Raw genomic sequence first — 23,866 nt, 5'->3', positions numbered from 1 at the left:
AGTGCTGTCTGTTGGCCTTTCTGAGAACATGAATTTTCAGGTCACATTTGAAGGTTCCAATCGACAATTCAACATACTGAGAATTCCAGAGTGTGAGGAATGTATAGGAGCAGATGAGAGAAGAAGGTCCTGTATCATTTATTGTGATAGAAAGGTCTAGTGGGGAGAGGGTTGCGTGAGATAGAGGAGTTCCGTGTTATGAAATGTTTTTTTTTTAAAAATGCAAAAATATAATTAGTCAGCACATTGTTTTATGCACTGGATGAAGCTGAAATTTATTCACACGTGAGAATAACAATTCAATCAACTGATACTTGTATTCTTCAAGCAATTCTACAAACTACACAGATATCCAAATAACTTCATCCAACTTTAATCCTTTAGCGCTTCTACCTGCAACATCAGCGACTGGAGCCAGCTCTGAATACAGCAGTTACCTATATAGAAGCCACTTTCAATAACTGACTGCTGCATTTAAGTAGATTAACTATTGGCCTCTTGCAATGTGATTACAGGGTGTTGAATAGTTACAATGACAGTTGAAGGTTTGTTGCAGGTTTTTCTGCCATCTTGGTACTTCTATGAATTTCAGCCACGGGCGTGCTTCATAGGAGACCATCTTTTAGACAATAGGAAGGATCCCCTAAGAAGACTAAACAATAAAGTTAAAATAAATTTTTAAAAATGTAAAATTAAATACAAAAATAACAACATTTTAAATCAATCCCCTTTTTGAGTTTAAAATTAAAGAAATATAAGCATAATCTAAAAATAAACATACAGAATATTGGGTTGACACATCTATAAAAGTACAATCTGTCAAAATATAAAAGTAATTAACCCATAATACACTAAACACCATGAAAAGAATGAGGCTATGTGCACATGTCAGGATTTCTTGCAGAAATTTACTGAACAAAACCGGACATTTTCTGCAAGAAATCCGCATGCAGATTTTTCACGTTTTTTTGCGGATTTTTTGCGGATTTTTCCGGAGGTTCTGGGATGCAATAATATAGTGGGAAATCCACAAAAAATCCGCAAAATAATGAACATGCTGCGTTTTTTCCCGCGATGCGTTTTTTTCGCGGAAAAAAAACGCAACATATGCACAAAAATTGCAGAAATGCATTCTAAATGATGGGATGCATATGTATGCGTTTTGTAAACATTTTTATCACATTTTTATAGCGAAAAAAAAACACGAAAAATCCGGAAGAAATCCTGACGTGTGCACATAGCCTCAAAGGAAAAGCCAAAAGTGCCATTCGGCCCCTGGAACATCCCAAAAAATGCAACAAAGAGGGATTGAAACATTGTACTCCAACATGGCATCAACCAAAGCACCAACCAACAATAAGGCACACAAAATTTAAGCTCTCAAAGCTTCGTTGTGGGAAAAATAAAAAAAGTTGTGAGTTTCAGAACATTCTAACAAGAAACTATTTTTTTTTACAAAGTTCGGATTTTTCTTATCCACATAAATAATAATTAAAACAAGTTTGGTATTGACATTTTCATTCTGACAAGAATAATTATAAATCCTGTAAAAACAAAACGCATGCACCAGTGGCAAAATTGCATTTTTTTACCATTTCATCTCATTTTTAATTTTTCCAGTTTTTCAGTACATTGTAAGGTAAAATGTATGATGCAATTTAAAATCCCAACGCGACTTGCATTAAATAAGCCTTGATATGGTTATGCATTCCATGTCTGATTTTATTGAGGTGTTTTTAATGAAATCCTTCAGTAAGCTGTTTCATATGTGTTAAATATTGTGTTGGACTTTCAAAATAAAATTGTAACTATTTTTTGAATATTGATCTTATTATTGTGCCACAAGGCAATTATAGGTTATACAGTATACTGTTGTATAACGTAACAACGACTAGCCTTATTATATCTTATAATGAGTGTTAGCCTGAATTCATTATAAGTTTTCAAATTATTTTACCCCATTTTCTTTTACAGAACAATTAAAATTATGTACTAATTATTGCTGCACGTGTGGACTATGCAGCTGTCCGGGGAGAGCCGTAAATAAGAGCACCTGACTCTTCACTAGAGCCCCTGATGGAGGGGTTAGACTTCACCCTAGGTGAACACCAGGTACTACTCCAGGAAGAACCCATGGAGCCGTGGCAGCTGACCACCCACTGGGAACTGGGAAGCAGGATCGGCCAGTACCTGGTTAGCGGCATGATACAGCACAAGCGGGACTGGAACAGGAACATGAAACGGCCACAGTACAGGATCTTAGATGCAGATACACAGGTGCAAGTTCAGACTGGTAAGTGAGCGTCAAAGATACAGGTCAGATGGATCAGGATTGGGACCAGGCACAGGCAGGAGGAATTGGGAATGGGTATAGCAGAGTGAACTGGGACGGGTACACAGAGAGCGGATTGAATCAAGAGTATGGGGAACTTACAGCTAACTAGCATGAAACTTTTAGACTAACTAAAGTTGCAAAGGCACCTACCAATAGGGGAGGGTGCATTATATACAAGACATCTCCCAGCTATTGGTTGGGGACGTCCTTAGCAGCGTGCATAGTGGTGGTGGCCCTTTGCTAGTCAGAAAGTGCACACCCTAAGCTCAATTCCAGGAGATCTGCATGCTGCACGCAGGTTATTTTTTACCATGTTCACTTAATACTAAAACTGACTTCCCATTATGATTCCCCAGGTCACTATGAGTTCATAGATACCAAACATGTATAGGTTCTTTTTTTACTTAAGTTGTGAAAAAAAATCTAAATTTTGTGGAAAAAAAAATTGCACCATTTTCTAAGACCCGTAGTGTCTCTCCATGTTTCGTGATCTAGGTCTGGCTGAGGGCATATTTTTTGCATGCTGAGCTTTTTTATTCATACCACTTTGGGATAGATATGATGTTTTGATATGCGGGGTGATTTGAACATTTATATTTTTTCAAAAAATTTAATAATTTGAAACCTTTTTTGTTACTTTTTTACTTGGTTCTATAATTTCCATGGGAGACTAGAAGCTGCAATCATCTGATCGCTTGCATTACACATAGTAGGGCTGCAGGCACAGGTGGAGGAGTGGTCACAGGGGTTGTTCATTGGTCCAGGCTAATGCGGTGGCTTCCGGGAAATCCCATCCCAGGCTGGTGCAGTGGCCTCCGGGAAATCCCATCTCAGGCTGGTGCGGTGGTGCTGCTCTGTAGTGCGGCAAGGCTCCGCCGACATTTTGCAATAGGTGTTCGGTGGGTCGTCGGTAATCTGTGGGGCTGCGGTGGCCTGTGGGGTGGCGGTGGTCTGTGGTGCGGCGGTAGTGGTGCTCTGTGGGATGGGGGTGGCGCATGCTCAGATTCAGATCTTGGCAATGAGATCTTGTCTCCCGAGATCTCGGGGCAAGATCTCGTTGCCAAGATCTGAATCTGAGCATGCGCCGCCCCTCTGGCAGCCATTTTCCAGGAGGCCACCGCATTGCAGGAATGGATCTGCACGGGCCTCCGGGCATTCACGAAATGCCAGCGGAGCCCTGCCACCCCACAGACCACCACCACCCCTGTCACACAGAGCACCACCGCCACCCAACAGGCCACCGCCACAGCAAAGACCCGCACCTGCCTGGTAAGGGAGGCTGCAGCATCGGACCGGGACCGCGGCCACGGCATTTGTAAGTATATTCCGACTATTAGATGCACCCCCATTTTCCCCCAAAATTTTTTGGGGGGAAAGTGCATCTTATAGTCCGAAAAATATGGTATATTCTCTGAAAAAAGGCCAAGAAAGCGAAAATTTTGCAGAGGTATGTAACCTTTTGAGCACAACTGTATACTTGGCAAGAATAATATGTCAAACAAGCAACTTAAACAAGGTGTACTTAACCAAGCTTCATATTATTGTTATTATTATTATTATTATTATTATTATTATTGGGTCAGACAATGATGAGCTTTCTATTTTAAAGTAAATCCATAAAACTTATGCTTGATCCAAGCATCTTTGTATGATATTCCTTCTTGCTAAATTGTGACTTTGGTTAACCCCTCACGACATGCCCTGCACTAGTACGGCGCATGTCCTGTCTCCCCCTTTGATTTGGGCTCCTGCGCTGAGCCGGCAGCTTCTGTTCCCAGTGATGCATTGCAAAATTACCCAGATGACGTAGCGGTCTCGTGAGAGCATCAAGAGGAGCGGGAAAGCTGCGGAGGCGACGGAAGGTGAGAATAGCATGATTTTTTTTATTTTTATATTTTTAACATTATATCGTTTTACTATTGATGCTGCATAGGCATTACATTCACACTGAAGGCATCAAAACTATGAATTAACACATGTGGAATTATATACTTAACAAAAAAGTGTGAAACATCTGAAATTATGTCTTATATTCTAGGTTCTTCAAAGTAGCCACCTTTTGCTTTGATGACTGCTTTGCACACTCTTGAAATTCTCTTGATGAGAAATTATCATTATTATATTTTTAAAATACCATTATTTATATGGTGCTGTCCGTGTGAAAACAGTTTCATACTTATTACATACATAAAATAAAATTAACAAACTTACAGAGGTAAAAGGCCCTGCCCTCTTAGGCTAACAATCTACAGATTAAGGCCGGCTTCACACTCAGCGTATGAAAATACGGTCCGTATATTACGGCCGTAATATGCTGAAAAGTCCCGAAAATAGTGGTCCGTAGCTCCTCCGTAGGCAGGGTGTGTCAGCGTTTTTTGCGCATGGCATCTTCCGTATGTAATCCGTATGGCAGCCGTACTGCGTGGTTTTCTCGCAGGCTTGCAAAACCAACATACTGCTATAGAAGTGATCCATGTGTCCCAAAAAGAAATAAAAAAATATATATACTGTATATATATATATATATATATATATATATATGTCAGTAGACACATATATGTATATATATTAATATTTTTTCCAGCGCTATACAGCTTGAAAGCCGGTAATTCAATTACCGGCTTTTTCTTTCTCCTTCCTAAAACCCGACATGATTTGAGACATGGTTTACATACAGTAAACCATGTCTTCTCTCCATTTTTTTTGCAGATTCCACACTACTAATGTCAGTAGTGTGTATCTGCAAAATTTGGCCGTTCTAGCTCTTAAAATAGAGGGTTAAATGGCGGAAAAAATTGGCGTGGGCTCCCGCGCAATTTTCTCCACCAGAGTAGTAAAGCCAGTGACTGAGGGCAGATATTAATAGCCTGGAGAGGGTCCACGGTTATTGGCCCCCCCCTGGCTAAAAATATCTGCCCCCAGCCACCCCAGAAAAGGCACATCTATAAGATGCGCCTATTCTGGCACTTGGCCACTCTCTTCCCATTCCCGTGTAGAGGTGGGATATGGGGTAATGAAGGGTTAATGCCACCTTGCTATTGTAAGGTGACATTAAGCCCTAATTAATAATGGAGAGGCGTCAATTATGACACCTATCCATTATTAATCCAATTGTAGTAAAGGGTTAAATAAAACACAAACACATTATTTAAAATTATTTTAATGAAATAAAAACAATGGTTGTTGGAGTATTTTATTCTACGCCCAATCCAGTCACTGAAGACCCTCGTTCTGTAAGTAAAAAAGCATAATAAACCAACAATATACTTACCCTCCGCAGATCTGTAACGTCCAACGATGTAAATCCTTCTGAAGGGGTTAAAACATTTTGCAGCAAGGAGTTCCGCTAATGCAGGCTGCTCCTTGCTGCAAAACCCCGGGGAATGAGGCTAAATATAGATCAATGATCTATATTTAGCTTCATTTGCGGTGAGGCGCCCTCTGCTCGATGTTCATAGATCGTGGGAACTTACCTAGAAAGCACCACCACCGCCCAACAGGCCACCGCCACAGCAGAGACCCGAACCAGCCTGGTAAGGGAGGCTGCAGCATCGGACCGGGACCGCGGCCACGGCATTTGTAAGTATATTCCGACTATTAGATGCACCCCCATTTTCCCCCAAAGTTTTTTTGGGGGAAAGTGCGTCTTATAGTCCAAAAAATATGGTATATTCTTTTAAAAAAGGCCAAGAAAGCAAAAATTTTGCTGAGGTATGTAACCTTTTGAGCACAACTGTATACTTGGCAAGAATAATATGTCAAACAAGCAACTTAAACAAGGTGTATTTAACCAAGCTTCATATTATTAATAATAATAATAATAATATCGGGTCAGACAATGATGAGCTTTCTATTTTAAAGTAAATCCATGAAACTTATGCTTGATCCAAGCATCTTTGTATGATATTCCTTCTTGCTAAATTGTGACTTTGGTTAGCCGCTTCACGACATGCCCTGCACTAGTACGGCGCATGTCCTGTCTCCCCCTTTGATGTGGGCTTCTGCGCTGAGCCCACATCAAAGTCGCGACATGTCAGCTGTTATGTACAGCTGACATGTGCGCGCAATATCAGCAGGTGGAATCCACCTGCCGCTATTAACCAGTTAAATTCCGCTGTCAAAAGCTGACAGTGGCATTTAATTACCGCTTCCGGCCGCGCATCGCCCACCCCGTCACATGATCGGGGGTCAGTGATGCATCAGCATAGTAACCATAGAGGTCCTTGAGACCTCTATGGTTACTGATGCCGGCCTGCTTTGAGCACCACCCTGTGGTCAGCGCTCATAGCAAGCCTGTAATTCAGCTACATAGCAGCTATCTGATGATCGCAGCTATGCAGCTGAGCCGATCGAGTTGCGCCAGCTTCTAGCCTCCCATGGAGGCTATTGAAGCATGGCAAAAGTAAAAAAAAAAATGTCTTAAAAAATATGAAAAAAATAAAAAAATATATAAAAGTTTAAATCACCCCCCTTTCGCCCCATCCAAAATAAAACAATAAAAAAAATCAAACCTACACATATTTTGTATCGCCGCATTCAGAATTGCCCGATCTATCAATAAAAGAAAAGCATTAACCTGATCGCTAAACAGCATGGCAAGAAAAAAATTTGAAATGCCAGAATTACGTTTTTTTGGTCCCCGTGACATTGCATTGAAATGCAATACCTGGCAATCAAAACAACATATCTGCACAAAAGTGGTATCATTAAAAATGTCAGCTCGGCATGCAAAAAATAAGCCCTCACTCGACCCCAGATCACGAAAAATGGAGACACTATGGGTATCGGAAAATGGCGCAATTTGGGGGGGTTTTTTAGCAAAGTTTTGCATTTTTTTCACCACTTAGATAAAAAATAACCTAGATATGTTAGGTGTCTATGAACTCGTAATGACCTAGAGAATCACAATAGTAGGTTAGTTTTAGCATTTAGCAAACCTAGCAAAAAAGCCAAACAAAAAACAAGTGTGGGATTGCACTATTTTTGCAATTTCACCACACTTGTAATATTTTTCCCGTTTTCTAGTACAAGACATGGTAAAACCAATGGTGTCATTCAAAACTACAACTCGTCCTGCAAAAAAATAAGCCCTCACATGGCCACATCTATGGAAAAATAAAAAAGTTATGGCTCTGGGAAGGAGGGGAGCGAAAAACGAAAACACAAAAACAAAAAAGGGCTGCAGCGTGAAGGGGTTAAAAAAATATTGAAGCTGGATTACATTGTAGCTCAGTGTTTTCCCTGTGTGCCACTAGAACAAAGAAAACTTCTTAGGCACCTTGTTTCCTTATTTCTGAAGAGAACAGTCCCAAGGGAAGCTGTTACTTCAAAATACAGTAAATTACAAAAACAAAATCCATACTCACATGACGTGCATCTGAAATATGTTGTATTCATGTAGAATATTTTTCAGAACATCAGTTTATCGAAGAACATGATGTAAAACATCTTTTATAGAATTATACTTTTAACCTTTTTGCATTTTTATAGATACAGTTTTGTAGATGGCAAGTGAGAAGCAATCAAACTACATCTTAAGATTTACATAGAGATAAATGGATGGATGGATAGATAGATAGATAGATAGATAGATAGATAGATAGATAGATAGATAGATAGATAGATAGATAGATAGATAGATAGATAGATAGACTATCTATCTGTCTAAGGGTTGATATTAGAGACTAGTGGATCTTTTGAAATTCAAATTCGCCAATTCCACGATGCTTCCTCACAAATATTCATTGGCAGCAAATAAATTAGGCACACCTCCTGAGGAAGTGACCACACAAAACCTGAGTTGGGGCGGCGGGAGTACCTTCGCTATACCCTGTTTTCCTATGTAAGTCCCTCTGCTATTATTTTATTATATTGTATATTCATGCTATCAAGCAGCATTTTGCACTATATGTACTTTTTCCTGCATCTGATTAAGCTCAAATCTATACTTACCTATGTGAACATGTTGTAGGATTTAATTAGGGTAAAATATGTTACTTGGTCTCCTGTGAATAATATATGGCATTGCAGCCTCTGATATTATGTTTGCATATTCTATATGGTTATTTTAAATTATTTATCCAATAAAAGAAAAAAAATTTCCAGTACTTTTCCGCTTGTTTCATGGTGAGTTTGCAAATATTTTCAAGAGTTATGTACGCTCCTCTATAGTTCTGGGTATCAATTGTTGTTCTTAAATAAATTAGAGCAAATTTCAATATTGGAAAGCTTATCATTTCTTGAAAACTACATGAAGAGTAAAGGAAAGAGAGAGAGAACCCTGCTAACCATAAGAGCTTACACTATAAGGCTGCCATCACACTAGCAGTATTTGGTCAGTATTTTTCATCAGTATTTGTCAGCCAAAACCAGGAATGGGTGATAAATGCAGAAGTCGTGCATATGTTTCTATTATACTTTTTCTCTGATTGTTCCACTCCTGGTTTTGGCTGACAAATACTGATGTAAAATACTGACCAAATACTGCTAGTCTGACGGCAGCCTAAAAGAAAGAAAGAGAGAGCAAGAGAGGACCACACTGACCAAAAGAGCTTACACTTTACAGTAGAGAGAGAGAAGCTTGCTGACAATAAGAACTTACACTGTTCTCTAAAGATGAGAAAGAAGACCCTGATGATCACGAAAGCCTACAGAAAGAAAGAAATCATGAGAAAAGCTACTTAAAGTGGCCACTTGCAAGTTGTTCTCCTGTTTGAATCTCCTCTCAAGAGTGGCATCATGGGCTCCTCAAAACAACTGTCTAATGATCTGAAAACAAAGATTATTCAACATAGTTGTTCAGGGGAAGGATACAAAAAGCTGTCTCAGACATTTAACCTGTCAATTTCCACTGTGAGGAACAGAGTAAGGAAATGGAAGAACACAGGTACAGTTCTTGTTAAGGCCAGAAGTGGCAGGCCAAGAAAAACATCAGAAAGGCAGAGAAGAAGAATGATGAGATCAGTCAAGGACAATCCTCAGACCACCTCCAGAGAGCTGCAGCATCAACTTGCTGCTGATTGTGTCACTGTGCATCGGTCAACTATACAACGCACTTTGCACAAGGAGAAGCTGTATGGGAGAGTGATGCGAAAGAAGCCGTTTCTGCAAGCACGCCACAAACAGAGTCGGCTGAGGTATGCAAAAGCACATTTGGAGAAGCCAATTTCTTTTTGGAAAAGGTCCTGTGGACTGAGATTGAGTTGTTTGGTCATACAAAAAGGCATTATGCATGGCGGCCAAGAAAAACACTTGCTACCCACAGTAAAATTTGGTGTAGGTTCCACCATGCTTTGGGGCTGTGTGGCCAATGCCATCACCGGGAATCTTGTTAAAGTTGAGGGACACATGGATTTCTCTCAGTATCAACAGATTCTTGACAATAATGTTCATGAATCAGTGACAAAGTTGAAGTTACGCAGGGGATGGATCTTTCAGCAAGACAATGATCCAAAACACCGCTCCAAATCTACTCAGGCATTCATGCAGAGGAACAATTACACTGTTGTGGAATGGCCATCCCAGTCCCCAGACCTGAATATCATTGAACATCTGTGGGATCATTTGAAGAGGGCTGTCTATGCTCGGCGACAATCAAACTTAACTGAACTGGAATTGTTTTGTAAAGAGGAATGGTCAAAAATACCTTCATCCAGGATCCAGGAACTCATTAAAAGCTACAGGAAGCGACTAGAGGCTGTTATTTTTGCAAAAGGAGGATCTACTAAATATTAATGTCACTTTTCTTGTGGGGTGCCCATACTTATGCACCTGTCAAATTTTGTTTAACCCCTTTACCCCCAAGGGTGGTTTGCACGTTATGGACCGGGCCAATTTTTACAATTCTGACCACTGTCCCTTTATATAGGAAAAATCAGTCGCACTAAAATAGTTGAAAGTTCAGCAAACTGTGTAGTCTCTTTATTAACATATACAATAAACATCACCAGGTGCTTTTTTAGGAGGTAAATGGGTGGCGGACTATTCAATTCGGGTAACGTTTTGACCCCAGCGGGTCTTTATCAAAACCTCATTTATGCCAAAGAGGTAGATGAGAGGAGAAAAAGCCGAGTTCCCATAGGGCAGCTCTGGTGGAGTTGTGTGGAAGCGCGTCCGCCTGGTGGGTGATGTAGACTTTACCTTTATGAGGTTTTAACTCTGGAACGCTTCAACGGATCCCGGTGATTCTGACAATGTTTTCTCGTGACATATTGTACTTCATAATAGTGGTAAAATTTATTTGATATTACCTGCGTTTATTTGTGAAAAAAATGGAAATTTGGCAAAAATTTTGAAAATTTCGCAATTTTCCAACTTTGAATTTTTATGCAATTAAATCACAGAGATATGTCACACAAAATACTTAATAAGTAACATTTCCCACATGTCTACTTTACATCAGCACAATTTTGGAACCAAATTTTTTTTTTTTGTTAGGGAGTTATAAGGGTTATAAGTTGACCAGCAATTTCTCATTTTTCCAACACCATTTTATTTTAGGGACCACATCTCATTTGAAGTCATTTTGAGGGGTCTATATGATAGAAAATACCCAAGTGTGACACCATTCTAAAAACTGCACCCCTCAAGGTGCTCAAAACCACATTCAAGAAGTTTATTAACCCTTCAGGTGTTTCACGGGAATCTTTGGAATGTTTAAATAAAAATTAACATTTAACTTTTTTCAGAAAAAATTTACTTCAGCTCCAATTTGTTTTATTTTACCAAGGGTAACAGGAGAAAATGGACCGCAAACTTTGTTGTACAATTTGTCCTGAGCATGCTGATACCCCATATGTGGAGGTAAACCACTGTTTGGGCGCATGACAAAGCTCGGAAGCGAAGGAGCGCCATTTGACTTTTCAATGCAATATTGACTGGAATTGAGATGGGACGCCATGTTGCGTTTGGAGAGCCACTGATGTGCCTAAACATTGAAACCCCCCATAAGTGACATCATTTTGGAAAGTAGACCCCCTAATGAACTTATCTAGAGGTGTGGTGAGCACTTTGATCCACCAAGTGCTTCACAGAAGTTTATAATGCAGAACCGTAAAAATAAAACAAATTTTTTCCCACAAAAATTATTTTTTAGCCCCCAGTTTTGTATTTTTCCGATGGTAACAGGAGAAATTGGACACCAAAAGTTGTTGTCCAATTTGTCGTGGGTGCGATGATACCCCATATGTAGGGGGGAACCACCGTTTGGGCGCATGGGAGGGCTCGGAAGGGAAGGAGCGCCATTTGGAATGCAGACTTAGATGGAATGTTCTGCCGGCATCACATTGCATTTGCAGAGCCCCTAATGTACCTAAACAGTAGAAACCCCCCACAAGTGACCCCATATTGGAAACTAGACCCCCCAAGGAACTTATCTAGATGTGTTGTGAGAACATTGAGCCCCCAAGTGTTTCAGTACAGTTTATAACGCAGAGCCGTGAAAATAAAAAATAAAAACATTTCCCCAAAAAATTATTTTTTAGCCCCCAGTTTTGTATTTTCCCGAGGGTAACAGGAGAAATTGGACCCCAAAAGTTGTCCAATTTGTCCTAAGTATGCTGATACCCCATATGTTGGGGTAAACTCCTGTTTGGGCACACGGGAGAGCTAGGAAGGGAAGGAGCACTGTTTTACTTTTTCAACGCAGAATTGTCTGGAATTGAGATCGGACACCATGTCGCGTTTGGAGAGCCCCTGATGTGCCTAAACAGTGGAAACACCCCAATTATAACTGAAACACTAATCCAAGCACACCCCTAACCCTAATACCAATGGTAACCCTAACCACACCTCTAACCCAGACACACCCCTAACCCTAATCCCAACCCTATTCCCAACCGTAAATGTAATCCAAACCCTCACCCTAACTTTAGCCCCAACCCTAGCCCTAACCCTAGCCCTAGCCCTAACCCTAGCCCTAACCCAAGCCCTAACCTTAGCTTTAACCCTAGCCCTAAATCTAGCCCTAACCCTAGCCCTAACCCTAACCCTAGCCCTAGCCCTAACCCTAACCCTAACCCTAGCCCTAACCCTAACCCTAACCCTAGCCCTAACCCTAGCCCTAACCCTAGCCCTAACCCTAGCCCTAACCCTAGCCCTAACCCTAGCCCTAACCCTAGCCCTAACCCTAACCCTAGCCCTAACCCTAACCCTAATGGAAAAATGGAAATAAATACATTTTTTTAATTTTTAAATTTTTCCCTAACTAAGGGTGTGATGAAGGTGGGTTTGATTTACTTTTATAGCAGGTTTTTTAGCGGATTTTTATGATTGGCAGCCATCACACACTGAAAGACGCTTTTTCTTGCAAAAAATATTTTTTGCGTTACCACATTTTGAACGCTATAATTTTTCCATATTTGAATCCACAGAGTCATGTGAGGTCTTGTTTTTTGCGGGACGAGTTGACATTTTTATTGTTAACATTTTCGGGCACGTGACATTTTTTGATCGCTTTTTATTCTGATTTTTGTGAGGCAGAATGACCAAAAACCAGCTATTCATGAATTTCTTTTGGGGGAGGCGTTTAAACCGTTCCGCATTTGGTAAAATTGATAAAGCAGTTTTATTCTACGGGTCAGTACGATTACAGCGATACCTCATTTATATCATTTTTTTATGTTTTGGCGCTTTTATACGATAAAAACTATTTTATAGAAAAAATAATTCTTTTTGCATCGCTTTATTCTGAGGACTATAACTTTTTTATTTTTTTGCTGATGATGATGTATTGTGGCTCGTTGTTTGCAGGATAAGATGATGCTTTCAGTGGTACCATGGTTATTTATATCTGTCTTTTTGATCGCGTGTTATTCCACTTTTTGTTTGGCGGTATGATAATAAAGCGTTGTTTTTTGCCTCGTTTTTACAGTGTTCACTGAAGGGGTTAACTAGTGGGACAGTTTTATAGGTTGGGTCGTTACGGATGCGGCCATACTAAATATGTGTACTTTTATTGTTTGTTTTTTTATTTAGATAAAGAAATGTATTTAAGGGAATATTATATATATTTTTTTCTTTATTTAGGAATTTTTTTATTATTTTTTTTTTACATATGTGGAAATTTTTTTTTTTACTTTTTTACTTTGTCCCGGGGGGACATCACAGATCGCTGATCTGACAGTTTGTACAGCACTCTGTCAGATCACCGATCTGTCTGAGAGCACTGCAGGCTTACCAAGCGCCTGCTCTGAGCAGGCACTTGGTAAGCCACCTCCCTAAGTAAGGAGACCCTCGCAGCAACGCGATCACATCGCGTTGCTGCGGGGGTCTCAGGGAAGCCTGCAGGGAGCCCCCTCCCTGCGCGATGCTTCCCTGCACCGCCGGCACACCGCGATCATGTTTGATCGCGGTGTTCCGGGGGTTAATGTGCCAGGGGCAGTCCGTGACCGCTCCTGGCACATAGTGCCGGATGTCATCTGCGATAGGCCCCCCGGGCCGATCGCCCTGGGCGTACTATTCCGTCCTTGGGAATTTAAGCCTACCCCACATGGACGGAATAGTACGTCCAATGACAGAAAGGGGTTAAATGCAGATTGCACATTTTCTGTTAGTACAATAACCCTCATTTCAAGGCAGAAACATTACTGTGTCCAACAGTTATTAGATATATGAAACTGAAATAGCTGTTGCAAAAAAAAACAGTTTTTATGAAACATTAAGCTTATGATTAATAGGGGTGCCCAAACTTTTTATATAACTGTATAAGTGACATCTTTTCACATTTCTTTTTGCAAAGAAGTTTTTATTCATTTTTAGTTTTTTTAAGACAAAAGACAATTTCCAACATTCAAGACATTTAGATGCAAACCAAACCAAATAATCATCTCCCCTTCCCTCTTTCCTCCCCACCTGATCTCCTCTGCTGACCTGCTCCTCAACCTCAAATCTGTCCTAATAAAAACAAGCCGCCCATCTCCTTCTCCTACATGTTCTCCCTTTCTCTGATTCTCCTCACTGCTGGCAACATATCTCCCAATCCTGGACCCCCACAGCTCATACCTCCCATTATTACCCCCCCCCTACCACTCCCTATCTAATATGAACTACCGCAATCCTTACAACATAAAACCCGTGCCCTTGATGCCCACCCCCTGCTCCCTCTCTCTGGAGCACTCTGGAATGCTCGCTCAATCTGCAATAAGCTTCATGTGATGACCTTTTTCTCTCTCGCAAGCTTGCCTTCCTTGGATTCACAGAAACATGGCTAACACCCTCTGACACCACATCCCCTGCTGAGCTGTGTTACGGCGGCCTCTATTTCACCCACACCCCTCGCCCCGGCAACAGACATGGTGGAGGAGTGGGTCTTCTCCTTTCTTCTAACTGCACCTTTAACCCAATCCCACCTCTACCCTCCCTTATCCTCCCCTCTTTTGAAGTCCACTCTGTCTGCATCTACTCTCACTCCAGCCTCCAAGTGGCCATCATATACCAATCTTTGGGCCCGGCCACAGCCTTTATTGACCAATTCTCTACTTGGCTTCTTCACTTTCTTTCCACTGACATTCCCACTATCATCATGGCTGACTTCAACATCCCCATTGATAGCCTTCAGTCAACAGCCTCAAAACTTCTGTCCCTTACTTCATCTTTTGGAATTGCTCAGTGGTCCTCCTCAGCCACCCACACAGACAGACGTACATTAGACCTAGTCGTCATCCGTCTCTGCTCTCTGTCTAACTTCACCACTTCCCCTCTCCCTCTATCCGACCACCATCTACTCACTTTCTCATCCCTGTCCTCCTCACCTGTCACCCATGTCCAGCAACATGCGCACCCCTGCAGAATCCTTGCACACCTAGACACCCACATGCTCTCTGATTCTATTCTACCACTGGCATCCATATCCTTACTCCATGACACAGACAGTGCTACTGCTTTCTACAATGCCACTCTCGCATCAGCTATTGACGCGGTCGCCCCTCTGGTTCATGTCAGAGTGCGACGTATCTACAGACAACCTTGGCACAATAACACCACTAAAAAGCTCCGGCAAGTGTCCAGGGTTGCAGAGCGACGTGGGAAGAAAATGAATTCGCAAGACGACTTCACTGCCTTCAAACAGGCAACACTCGCTTTCAAATCTGCCCTGACCTCTGCTAAACAGGCCTCCTTCACAATCCTCATATCTTCCCTATCTTACAACCCAAAACAGTTATTCAAAACTTTTAACTCCTTCCTCTGCCCCCCACCACCCCTCCAAACTCCCTCATCTCTGCAGAGGACTTTGCCACACACTTTAAAAATAAGATCGACCAAACAAGGCAAGTCTTCATTGTTCAACCACATCAACCCCTTTGTATACCAGACCAATGCCCAAACCCCATAAGCTCCCTATCCAACATCACTGAAGGGCATCTTAATGGTCTCCTCTCCAAATCGCACCTCACCACCTGTGCGCTCGACCCTTCCCCAACCTCACTGCCACTCTTAACCCATCCCTAATCCACTTCTTCAACCTATCACTAACTTCTTGTACCTTCCCTTCTGCTTTCAAACATGCCACAATCACGCCTATCCTTAAAAAGCCAACCTTTGATCCAACTGCTATGTCCAGCTATCGCCCAATATCGCTGCTCCCATTCACTTCCAAACTCCTGGAGCAGCATGTCCACGCTGAACTTTCCTTCCACCTGTCATCTAACTTGCTCTTTGACAATCTGCAATCTGGTTTCCGCACCCAAAAACTCAACTGAGACAGCCCTGACCAAAATTACTAACGACCTATTTACAGTCAAAGCTAACAGACAATACTCTATACTGCTCCTCCTAGACCTGTCCTCTGCTTTTGACACAGTTGACCACTGCCTCCTACTACAGCTCCTCTCTTCCTTTGGCATTAAAGACCTCACCCTATCCTGGATCTCCTCATACCTTTCCAACCGCAAATTCAGCGTCTCCCACTCCCACACTATCTCCTCATCCCACCCTCTCTTTGTTGGAGTCCCCCAAGGATCTGTTCTCGGACCCTTACTCTTCTCAATCTATACACCTGGCCTGGGACAACTCATAAAGTCCCATGGATTCCAGTAGCACCTTTACGCTGATGACACTAAGATCTACCTCTCTGGCCCAAACATCACCTCTCTGCTGTCCAGAATCCTGGAGTGTCTATCAGCCATATCCTCCTTCTTACCACCAAAACCACTCCTCTATATATAGGTAAAGCGATCCTCTCCACAACTCAACGACTACAACCAATAGAAATCAATTGTTAATAGAAATAACAAATCTTTATTAATATACTGGAAAATACATACACAATGACAGTACACATATATATATATTCTAATACAGGAACTAATCATATAAATAGTGACAACAGAGATGAAAATACTAAAACTCTGCTGCCCATGGACTATATAGTATGACAACAGAGACATACAAAACTGGGATCGCCCATAACCACCTATGCTAGTAGAGTAAAATACCCGAAAGTACTAAAGATGATAATCATACTGCGGTAAACCATCCCCCCGTACAATCATGGAGATGGGCCATATATATATAAACGATCACCAGTGTGGTGACAGTGTACCATAACCAATAGGCCAATATCTATGTATCTTATACGAAATAGCAATGCCAAACATAGGCTAAGACCTATCTGTCATATCCAAAATAATGTGTGCCCATTACCTGCAGCCATTGTATAGGTGGATCAGCGGTACCCAGGTGACCCCGACGCGCGTTTCGCTGTACCTGCAGCTTCGTCAGGAGGTAGCTAACTGTATGCATGGCGTCTATTATATATAAGCTGAGATAGCCCAATTGTGTGCAGCTGCGGCGGCGCATTCCCGGCATGTTGCCGTCCGATGACGAGCGCGGCGCTCAAGGATCGGGTCACCCGGCAACAAGGCCCGGTCACATGACCGCACCTGTTACCAAGGCAGTGCGATGTGTTGTGAATTCTGTGGCAGAGCTCCCTCCTGTGGTCACAAGTGGTACTTCGGCTGATTCTCTCTGTAAGCTTCCGTTGGTGGAGGGAAGTGGTACTGCGGCTTCTGAGTTTCCGCCCTCAGGTGATCTGGTGAGGTCGTTAGGTGCTGCTCTACTTAACTCCACCTAGTGCTTTGATCCTGGCTTCCTGTCAATGTTCCAGTATTGGACTTGTTTTCCTCCTGGATCGTTCCTGTGGCCTGCTGCTCTGCATAGCTAAGTTTTCCTTTGCTATTTTGTTTGCTTTTCTTCTGTCCAGCTTATCTATTTGTTTGCTGGAAGCTCTGGGACGCAGAGGGTGTACCTCCGTGCCGTTAGTTCGGTACGGAGGGTCTTTTTGCCCCCTCTGCGTGGTTTTTAGGGTTTTGTGTTGACCGCAAAGTTACCTTTCCTATCCTCGCTCTGTTCAGAAAGTCGGGCCTCACTTTGCTAAATCTATTTCATCTCTACGTTTGTCTTTTCATCTTACTCACAGTCATTATATGTGGGGGGGCTGCCTTTTCCTTTGGGGTATTTCTCTGAGGCAAGGTAGGCTTATTTTCTATCTTCAGGCTAGCTAGTTTCTCAGGCTGTGCCGAGTTGCATAGGTAGCGTTAGGCGCAATCCACGGCTGCCTCTAGTGTTGTTGGATAGGATTAGGGATTGCGGTCAACAGAGTTCCCACGTCTCAGAGCTCGTTCTATGTTTTTGGATTATTGTCAGATCACTGTATGTGCTCTGACCTCTATGTTCACTGTGGTACTGAGTTGCCTAATCATAACAGTACAGGAAGCCAAAGTACTAATGATTCTCAATAGAGGGAAAAAAGAAGTTCTGAGACCATTTTTTTTTCTCTGCACTGTGTTTTGCCTTTTTTTTCCCCTAGACATTTGAGTGGTTCAGGACACAGGTGTAGCAATGGACATTAGAAGTCTGTCTTCATGTGTGGATCAGCTCTCGGCAAGAGTACAAAAGATTCAAGACACTATTGATCAGAAATCTATGTTAGAACCAAGAATTCCTATTCCTGATTTGTTTTTTGGTGATAGAACTAAGTTTCTGAGTTTCAAAAATAATTGTAAACTATTTCTGGCCTTGAAACCTCGCTCCTCTGGTGATTCAGTTCAACAGGTTTTGATCATTATTTCTTTTTTGCGTGGCGACCCTCAGGACTGGGCATTTTCTCTTGCGCCAGGAGATCCTGCATTAAGTAATATCGATGCGTTTTTCCTGGCGCTCGGATTGCTGTACGATGAGCCTAATTCTGTGGATCAGGCAGAAAAAAATTTGCTGGCTCTTTGTCAGGGTCAGGATAAGATAGAGTTATATTGTCAGAAATTTAGAAAGTGGTCCGTGCTCACTCAATGGAATGAATCTGCGCTGGCAGCTATGTTCAGAAAGGGTCTCTCTGAAGCCCTTAAGGATGTCATTGTGGGATTTCCTATGCCTGCTGGTTTGAATGAGTCTATGTCTTTGGCCATTCAGATTGGTCGACGCTTGCGTGAGCGTAAATCTGTGCACCATTTGGCGGTATTACCTGAGCTTAAACCTGAGCCTATGCAGTGCGATAGGACTTTGACCAGAGTTGAACGGCAAGAACACAGACGTCTGAATGGGCTGTGTTTCTACTGTGGTGATTCCACTCATGCTATCTCTGATTGTCCTAAGCGCACTAAGCGGTTCGCTAGGTCTGCCACCATTGGTACAGTACAGTCAAAATTTCTTCTGTCCGTTACCTTGATCTGCTCTTTGTCATCGTATTCTGTCATGGCATTTGTGGATTCAGGCGCTGCCCTGAATTTGATGGACTTGGAGTATGCTAAGCATTGTGGGTTTTTCTTGGAGCCCTTGCAGTGTCCTATTCCATTGAGAGGAATTGATGCTACGCCTTTGGCCAAGAATAAGCCTCAGTACTGGACCCAGCTGACCATGTGCATGGCTCCTGCACATCAGGAGGTTATTCGCTTTCTGGTGTTGCATAATCTGCATGATGTGGTCGTGTTGGGGTTGCCATGGCTACAAGTCCATAATCCAGTATTAGATTGGAAATCCATGTCGGTGTCCAGCTGGGGTTGTCAGGGGGTACATGGTGATGTTCCATTTCTGTCAATTTCGTCATCCACCCCTTCTGAGGTCCCAGAGTTCTTGTCTGATTACCGGGATGTATTTGATGAGCCCAAGTCCGATGCCCTACCTCCGCATAGGGATTGTGATTGTGCTATCAATTTGATTCCTGGTAGTAAGTTCCCAAAAGGCCGATTGTTTAATTTATCTGTGCCTGAGCACGCCGCTATGCGCAGTTATGTGAAGGAGTCCCTGGAGAAGGGGCATATTCGCCCGTCATCGTCGCCATTAGGAGCAGGGTTCTTTTTTGTAGCCAAGAAGGATGGTTCGCTGAGACCTTGTATAGATTACCGCCTTCTAAATAAGATCACGGTTAAATTTCAGTACCCCTTGCCGTTGTTATCTGATTTGTTTGCTCGGATTAAGGGGGCTAGTTGGTTCACCAAGATAGATCTTCGTGGTGCGTATAATCTTGTGCGAATTAAGCGAGGCGATGAATGGAAAACTGCATTTAATACGCCCGAGGGTCATTTTGAGTATCTAGTAATGCCATTCGGACTTGCCAATGCTCCATCAGTGTTTCAGTCCTTTATGCATGACATCTTCCGAGAGTACCTGGATAAATTCCTGATTGTGTACTTGGATGACATTTTGATCTTCTCGGATGATTGGGAGTCTCATGTGAAGCAGGTCAGAACGGTTTTTCAGGTCCTGTGTGCTAATTCTTTGTTTGTGAAGGGATCAAAGTGTCTCTTTGGTGTGCAGAAGGTTTCATTTTTGGGGTTCATTTTTTCCCATTCTACTATCGAGATGGATCCTGTTAAGGTCCAAGCCATCCATGATTGGACTCAGCCGACATCTCTGAAAAGTCTGCAAAAGTTCCTGGGCTTTGCTAATTTTTATCGTCGCTTCATCTGCAATTTTTCTAGTATTGCTAAACCATTGACCGATTTGACCAAGAAGGGTGCTGATGTGGTCAATTGGTCTTCTGCTGCCGTGGAAGCTTTTCAAGAGTTGAAGTGTCGTTTTTCTTCTGCCCCTGTGTTGTGTAAACCAGATGTTTCGCTTCCGTTCCAGGTCGAGGTTGATGCTTCTGAGATTGGAGCAGGGGCTGTTTTGTCGCAGAGAGGTTCTGATTGCTCAGTGATGAAACCGTGCGCCTTCATTTCCAGGAAGTTTTCGCCTGCTGAGCGAAATTATGATGTGGGCAACCGAGAGTTGCTGGCCATGAAGTGGGCATTCGAGGAGTGGCGTCATTGGCTTGAAGGAGCTAAGCATCGCGTGGTGGTCTTGACTGATCATAAGAACTTGACTTATCTCGAGTCCGCCAAGCGGTTGAATCCTAGACAAGCTCGTTGGTCGTTGTTTTTTGCCCGTTTTGACTTTGTGATTTCATACCTTCCGGGCTCTAAAAATGTGAAGGCGGATGCTCTGTCTAGGAGTTTTGTGCCCGACTCTCCGGGTGTATCTGAGCCGGCGGGTATCCTCAAAGAGGGAGTAATTGTGTCTGCCATCTCCCCTGATTTGCGGCGAGTGCTGCAAAAATTTCAGGCTAATAAACCTGATCGTTGTCCAGCGGAGAAACTGTTTGTCCCTGATAGGTGGACGAATAAAGTTATCTCTGAGGTTCATTGTTCGGTCTTGGCTGGTCATCCTGGAATCTTTGGTACCAGAGAGTTAGTGGCTAGATCCTTTTGGTGGCCATCTCTGTCGCGGGATGTGCGTACTTTTGTGCAGTCCTGTGGGATTTGTGCTCGGGCTAAGCCCTGCTGTTCTCGTGCCAGTGGGTTGCTTTTGCCCTTGCCAGTCCCGAAGAGGCCTTGGACACATATCTCTATGGATTTTATTTCAGATCTTCCCGTTTCTCAAAAGATGCCAGTCATTTGGGTGGTCTGTGATCGCTTTTCTAAGATGGTCCATTTGGTACCCTTGTCTAAATTGCCTTCCTCCTCTGATTTGGTGCCATTGTTCTTCCAGCATGTGGTTCGTTTACATGGCATTCCAGAGAATATCATTTCTGACAGAGGTTCCCAGTTTGTTTCGAGGTTTTGGCGAGCCTTTTGTGGTAGGATGGGCATTGACTTGTCTTTTTCCTCGGCTTTCCATCCTCAGACTAATGGCCAGACCAAACGAACCAATCAGACCTTGGAAACATATCTGAGATGTTTTGTTTCTGCTGATCAGGATGACTGGGTGTCCTTTTTGTCTTTGGCTGAGTTCGCCCTTAATAATCGGGCTAGCTCGGCTGCCTTGGTTTCGCCATTTTTCTGCAACTCTGGGTTCCATCCTCGTTTCTCGTCAGGACAGGTTGAGTCTTCGGACTGTCCTGGTGTGGATACTGTGGTGGACAGGTTGCAGCAGATTTGGACTCATGTAGTGGACAATTTGACCTTGTCCCAGGAGAAGGCTCAACGTTTTGCTAATCGCAGACGCTGTGTGGGTCCCCGACTTCGTGTTGGGGATCTGGTTTGGTTATGTTCTCGTCATATTCCTATGAAGGTTTCCTCTCCTAAGTTTAAACCTCGTTTCATTGGTCCATATAGGATTTCTGAGGTTCTTAATCCTGTGTCTTTTCATCTGACCCTTCCAGATTCTTTTTCCATACATAACGTATTCCATAGGTCATTGTTGCGGAGATACGTGGCACCTATGGTTCCTTCTGTTGACCCTCCTGCCCCGGTTTTGGTGGAGGGGGAGTTGGAGTATATTGTGGAGAAGATTTTGGATTCTCGTGTTTCAAGACGGAAACTCCAGTATCTGGTTAAGTGGAAGGGTTATGCTCAGGAAGATAATTCCTGGGTCTTTGCCTCTGATGTCCATGCTCCCGATCTTGTTCGTGCCTTTCATGTGGCTCATCCTGGTCGGCCTGGGGGCTCTGGTGAGGGTTCGGTGACCCCTCCTCAAGGGGGGGTACTGTTGTGAATTCTGTGGCAGAGCTCCCTCCTGTGGTCACAAGTGGTACTTCGGCTGATTCTCTCTGTAAGCTTCCGTTGGTGGAGGGAAGTGGTACTGCGGCTTCTGAGTTTCCTCCCTCAGGTGATGTGGTGAGGTCGTTAGGTGCTGCTCTACTTAACTCCACCTAGTGCTTTGATCCTGGCTTCCTGTCAATGTTCCAGTATTGGACTTGTTTTCCTCCTGGATCGTTCCTGTGGCCTGCTGCTCTGCATAGCTAAGTTTTCCTTTGCTATTTTGTTTGCTTTTCTTCTGTCCAGCTTATCTATTTGTTTGCTGGAAGCTCTGGGACGCAGAGGGTGTACCTCTGTGCCGTTAGTTCGGTACGGAGGGTCTTTTTGCCCCCTCTGCGTGGTTTTTAGGGTTTTGTGTTGACCGCAAAGTTACCTTTCCTATCCTCGCTCTGTTCAGAAAGTCGGGCCTCACTTTGCTAAATCTATTTCATCTCTACGTTTGTCTTTTCATCTTACTCACAGTCATTATATGTGGGGGGCTGCCTTTTCCTTTGGGGTATTTCTCTGAGGCAAGGTAGGCTTATTTTCTATCTTCAGGCTAGTTAGTTTCTCAGGCTGTGCCGAGTTGCATAGGTAGCGTTAGGCGCAATCCACGGCTGCCTCTAGTGTTGTTGGATAGGATTAGGGATTGCGGTCAACAGAGTTCCCACGTCTCAGAGCTCGTTCTATGTTTTTGGATTATTGTCAGATCACTGTATGTGCTCTGACCTCTATGTTCACTGTGGTACTGAGTTGCCTAATCATAACAGCGATGCCTGTACAGAGCACCGCCGCCCCCATCGAACAGCAGCGCATGCGCGGGTCGCGCTCTAGTCTGCATGTAAACAGGAAAGACGTCTGCCAGGTAAGAAACGATAATATACCTCAACCTAACTATATACCATAACTAATGCGCACAGTGACCCAGTCGGTGATCGCCCATAGATGAAAGGTGTATATAAAGCTGTATGCCGCCGGTAATCTATCCCATTTGAACGTAAATCTCCATGGCTACCAGTGTACACTAACACAGCACACTGACTCACCATGCATAATTACTACGATGTCTGCATAGCATGATACCAAACGTGGTTAGATATGTACCATACACGACTACAGCGATGTCCGCCCATCATGATAAAAACTGCAGTTAAATAAGCATATGTACACAGGACAAAAATAAATAATGTCAACCATGTTAGAATGACCATGACTAGTTATAGACTACATATATGCCTGATATTTTATCATGCTCTCAGACACCACATCAATAATCAGTACTACCACCGAGAATAGTACCATTGTTTACAAACATACATGATGCATAAATAGTATTACTAAACATTGTTACACACTATAATAGCCATAACATGACCAATAGCTATATCCGTAACCGCCTAAGGCCATAAGACTTATATAACAATTGTTCTCCTCAAGCAGGATTCTTTCAAATAAAACAATTAGTGGCTCCACTTCAATAACGGCAGACAGCTTGATCATCATCCATGGACCCATCATCAGTATTTCCTTTACGCCGAACAGAAAGGTTGAGGTAAGTACGTGACCAACATACCTAGACAGATAAACATAAGTGAATAAAAGC

General features: G+C 42.8%; 1 long non-coding RNA gene across 2 annotated transcripts in view; it reads right to left on the bottom strand.

The window, feature by feature from the left end:
* Positions 1-233: 233 nt before the first annotated feature.
* The window catches only part of LOC138672230 (uncharacterized), a 73,102-nt gene continuing 49,469 nt past the window's right edge, over positions 234-23,866 (bottom strand). For both annotated transcript variants that reach the window (XR_011319655.1, XR_011319656.1), the window contains one exon: positions 234-652. This is a non-coding gene — a long non-coding RNA (uncharacterized lncRNA). The remainder of the gene's footprint in view (positions 653-23,866) is intronic.

The sequence above is a fragment of the Ranitomeya imitator genome, chromosome 3, assembly GCF_032444005.1.
Source record: "Ranitomeya imitator isolate aRanImi1 chromosome 3, aRanImi1.pri, whole genome shotgun sequence".
Classification (NCBI taxonomy): Eukaryota; Metazoa; Chordata; class Amphibia; order Anura; family Dendrobatidae; genus Ranitomeya; species Ranitomeya imitator.
The sequence above is the reverse complement of the archived record's forward strand: the minus strand, read 5'-3'. Positions and strand labels throughout refer to the sequence as shown.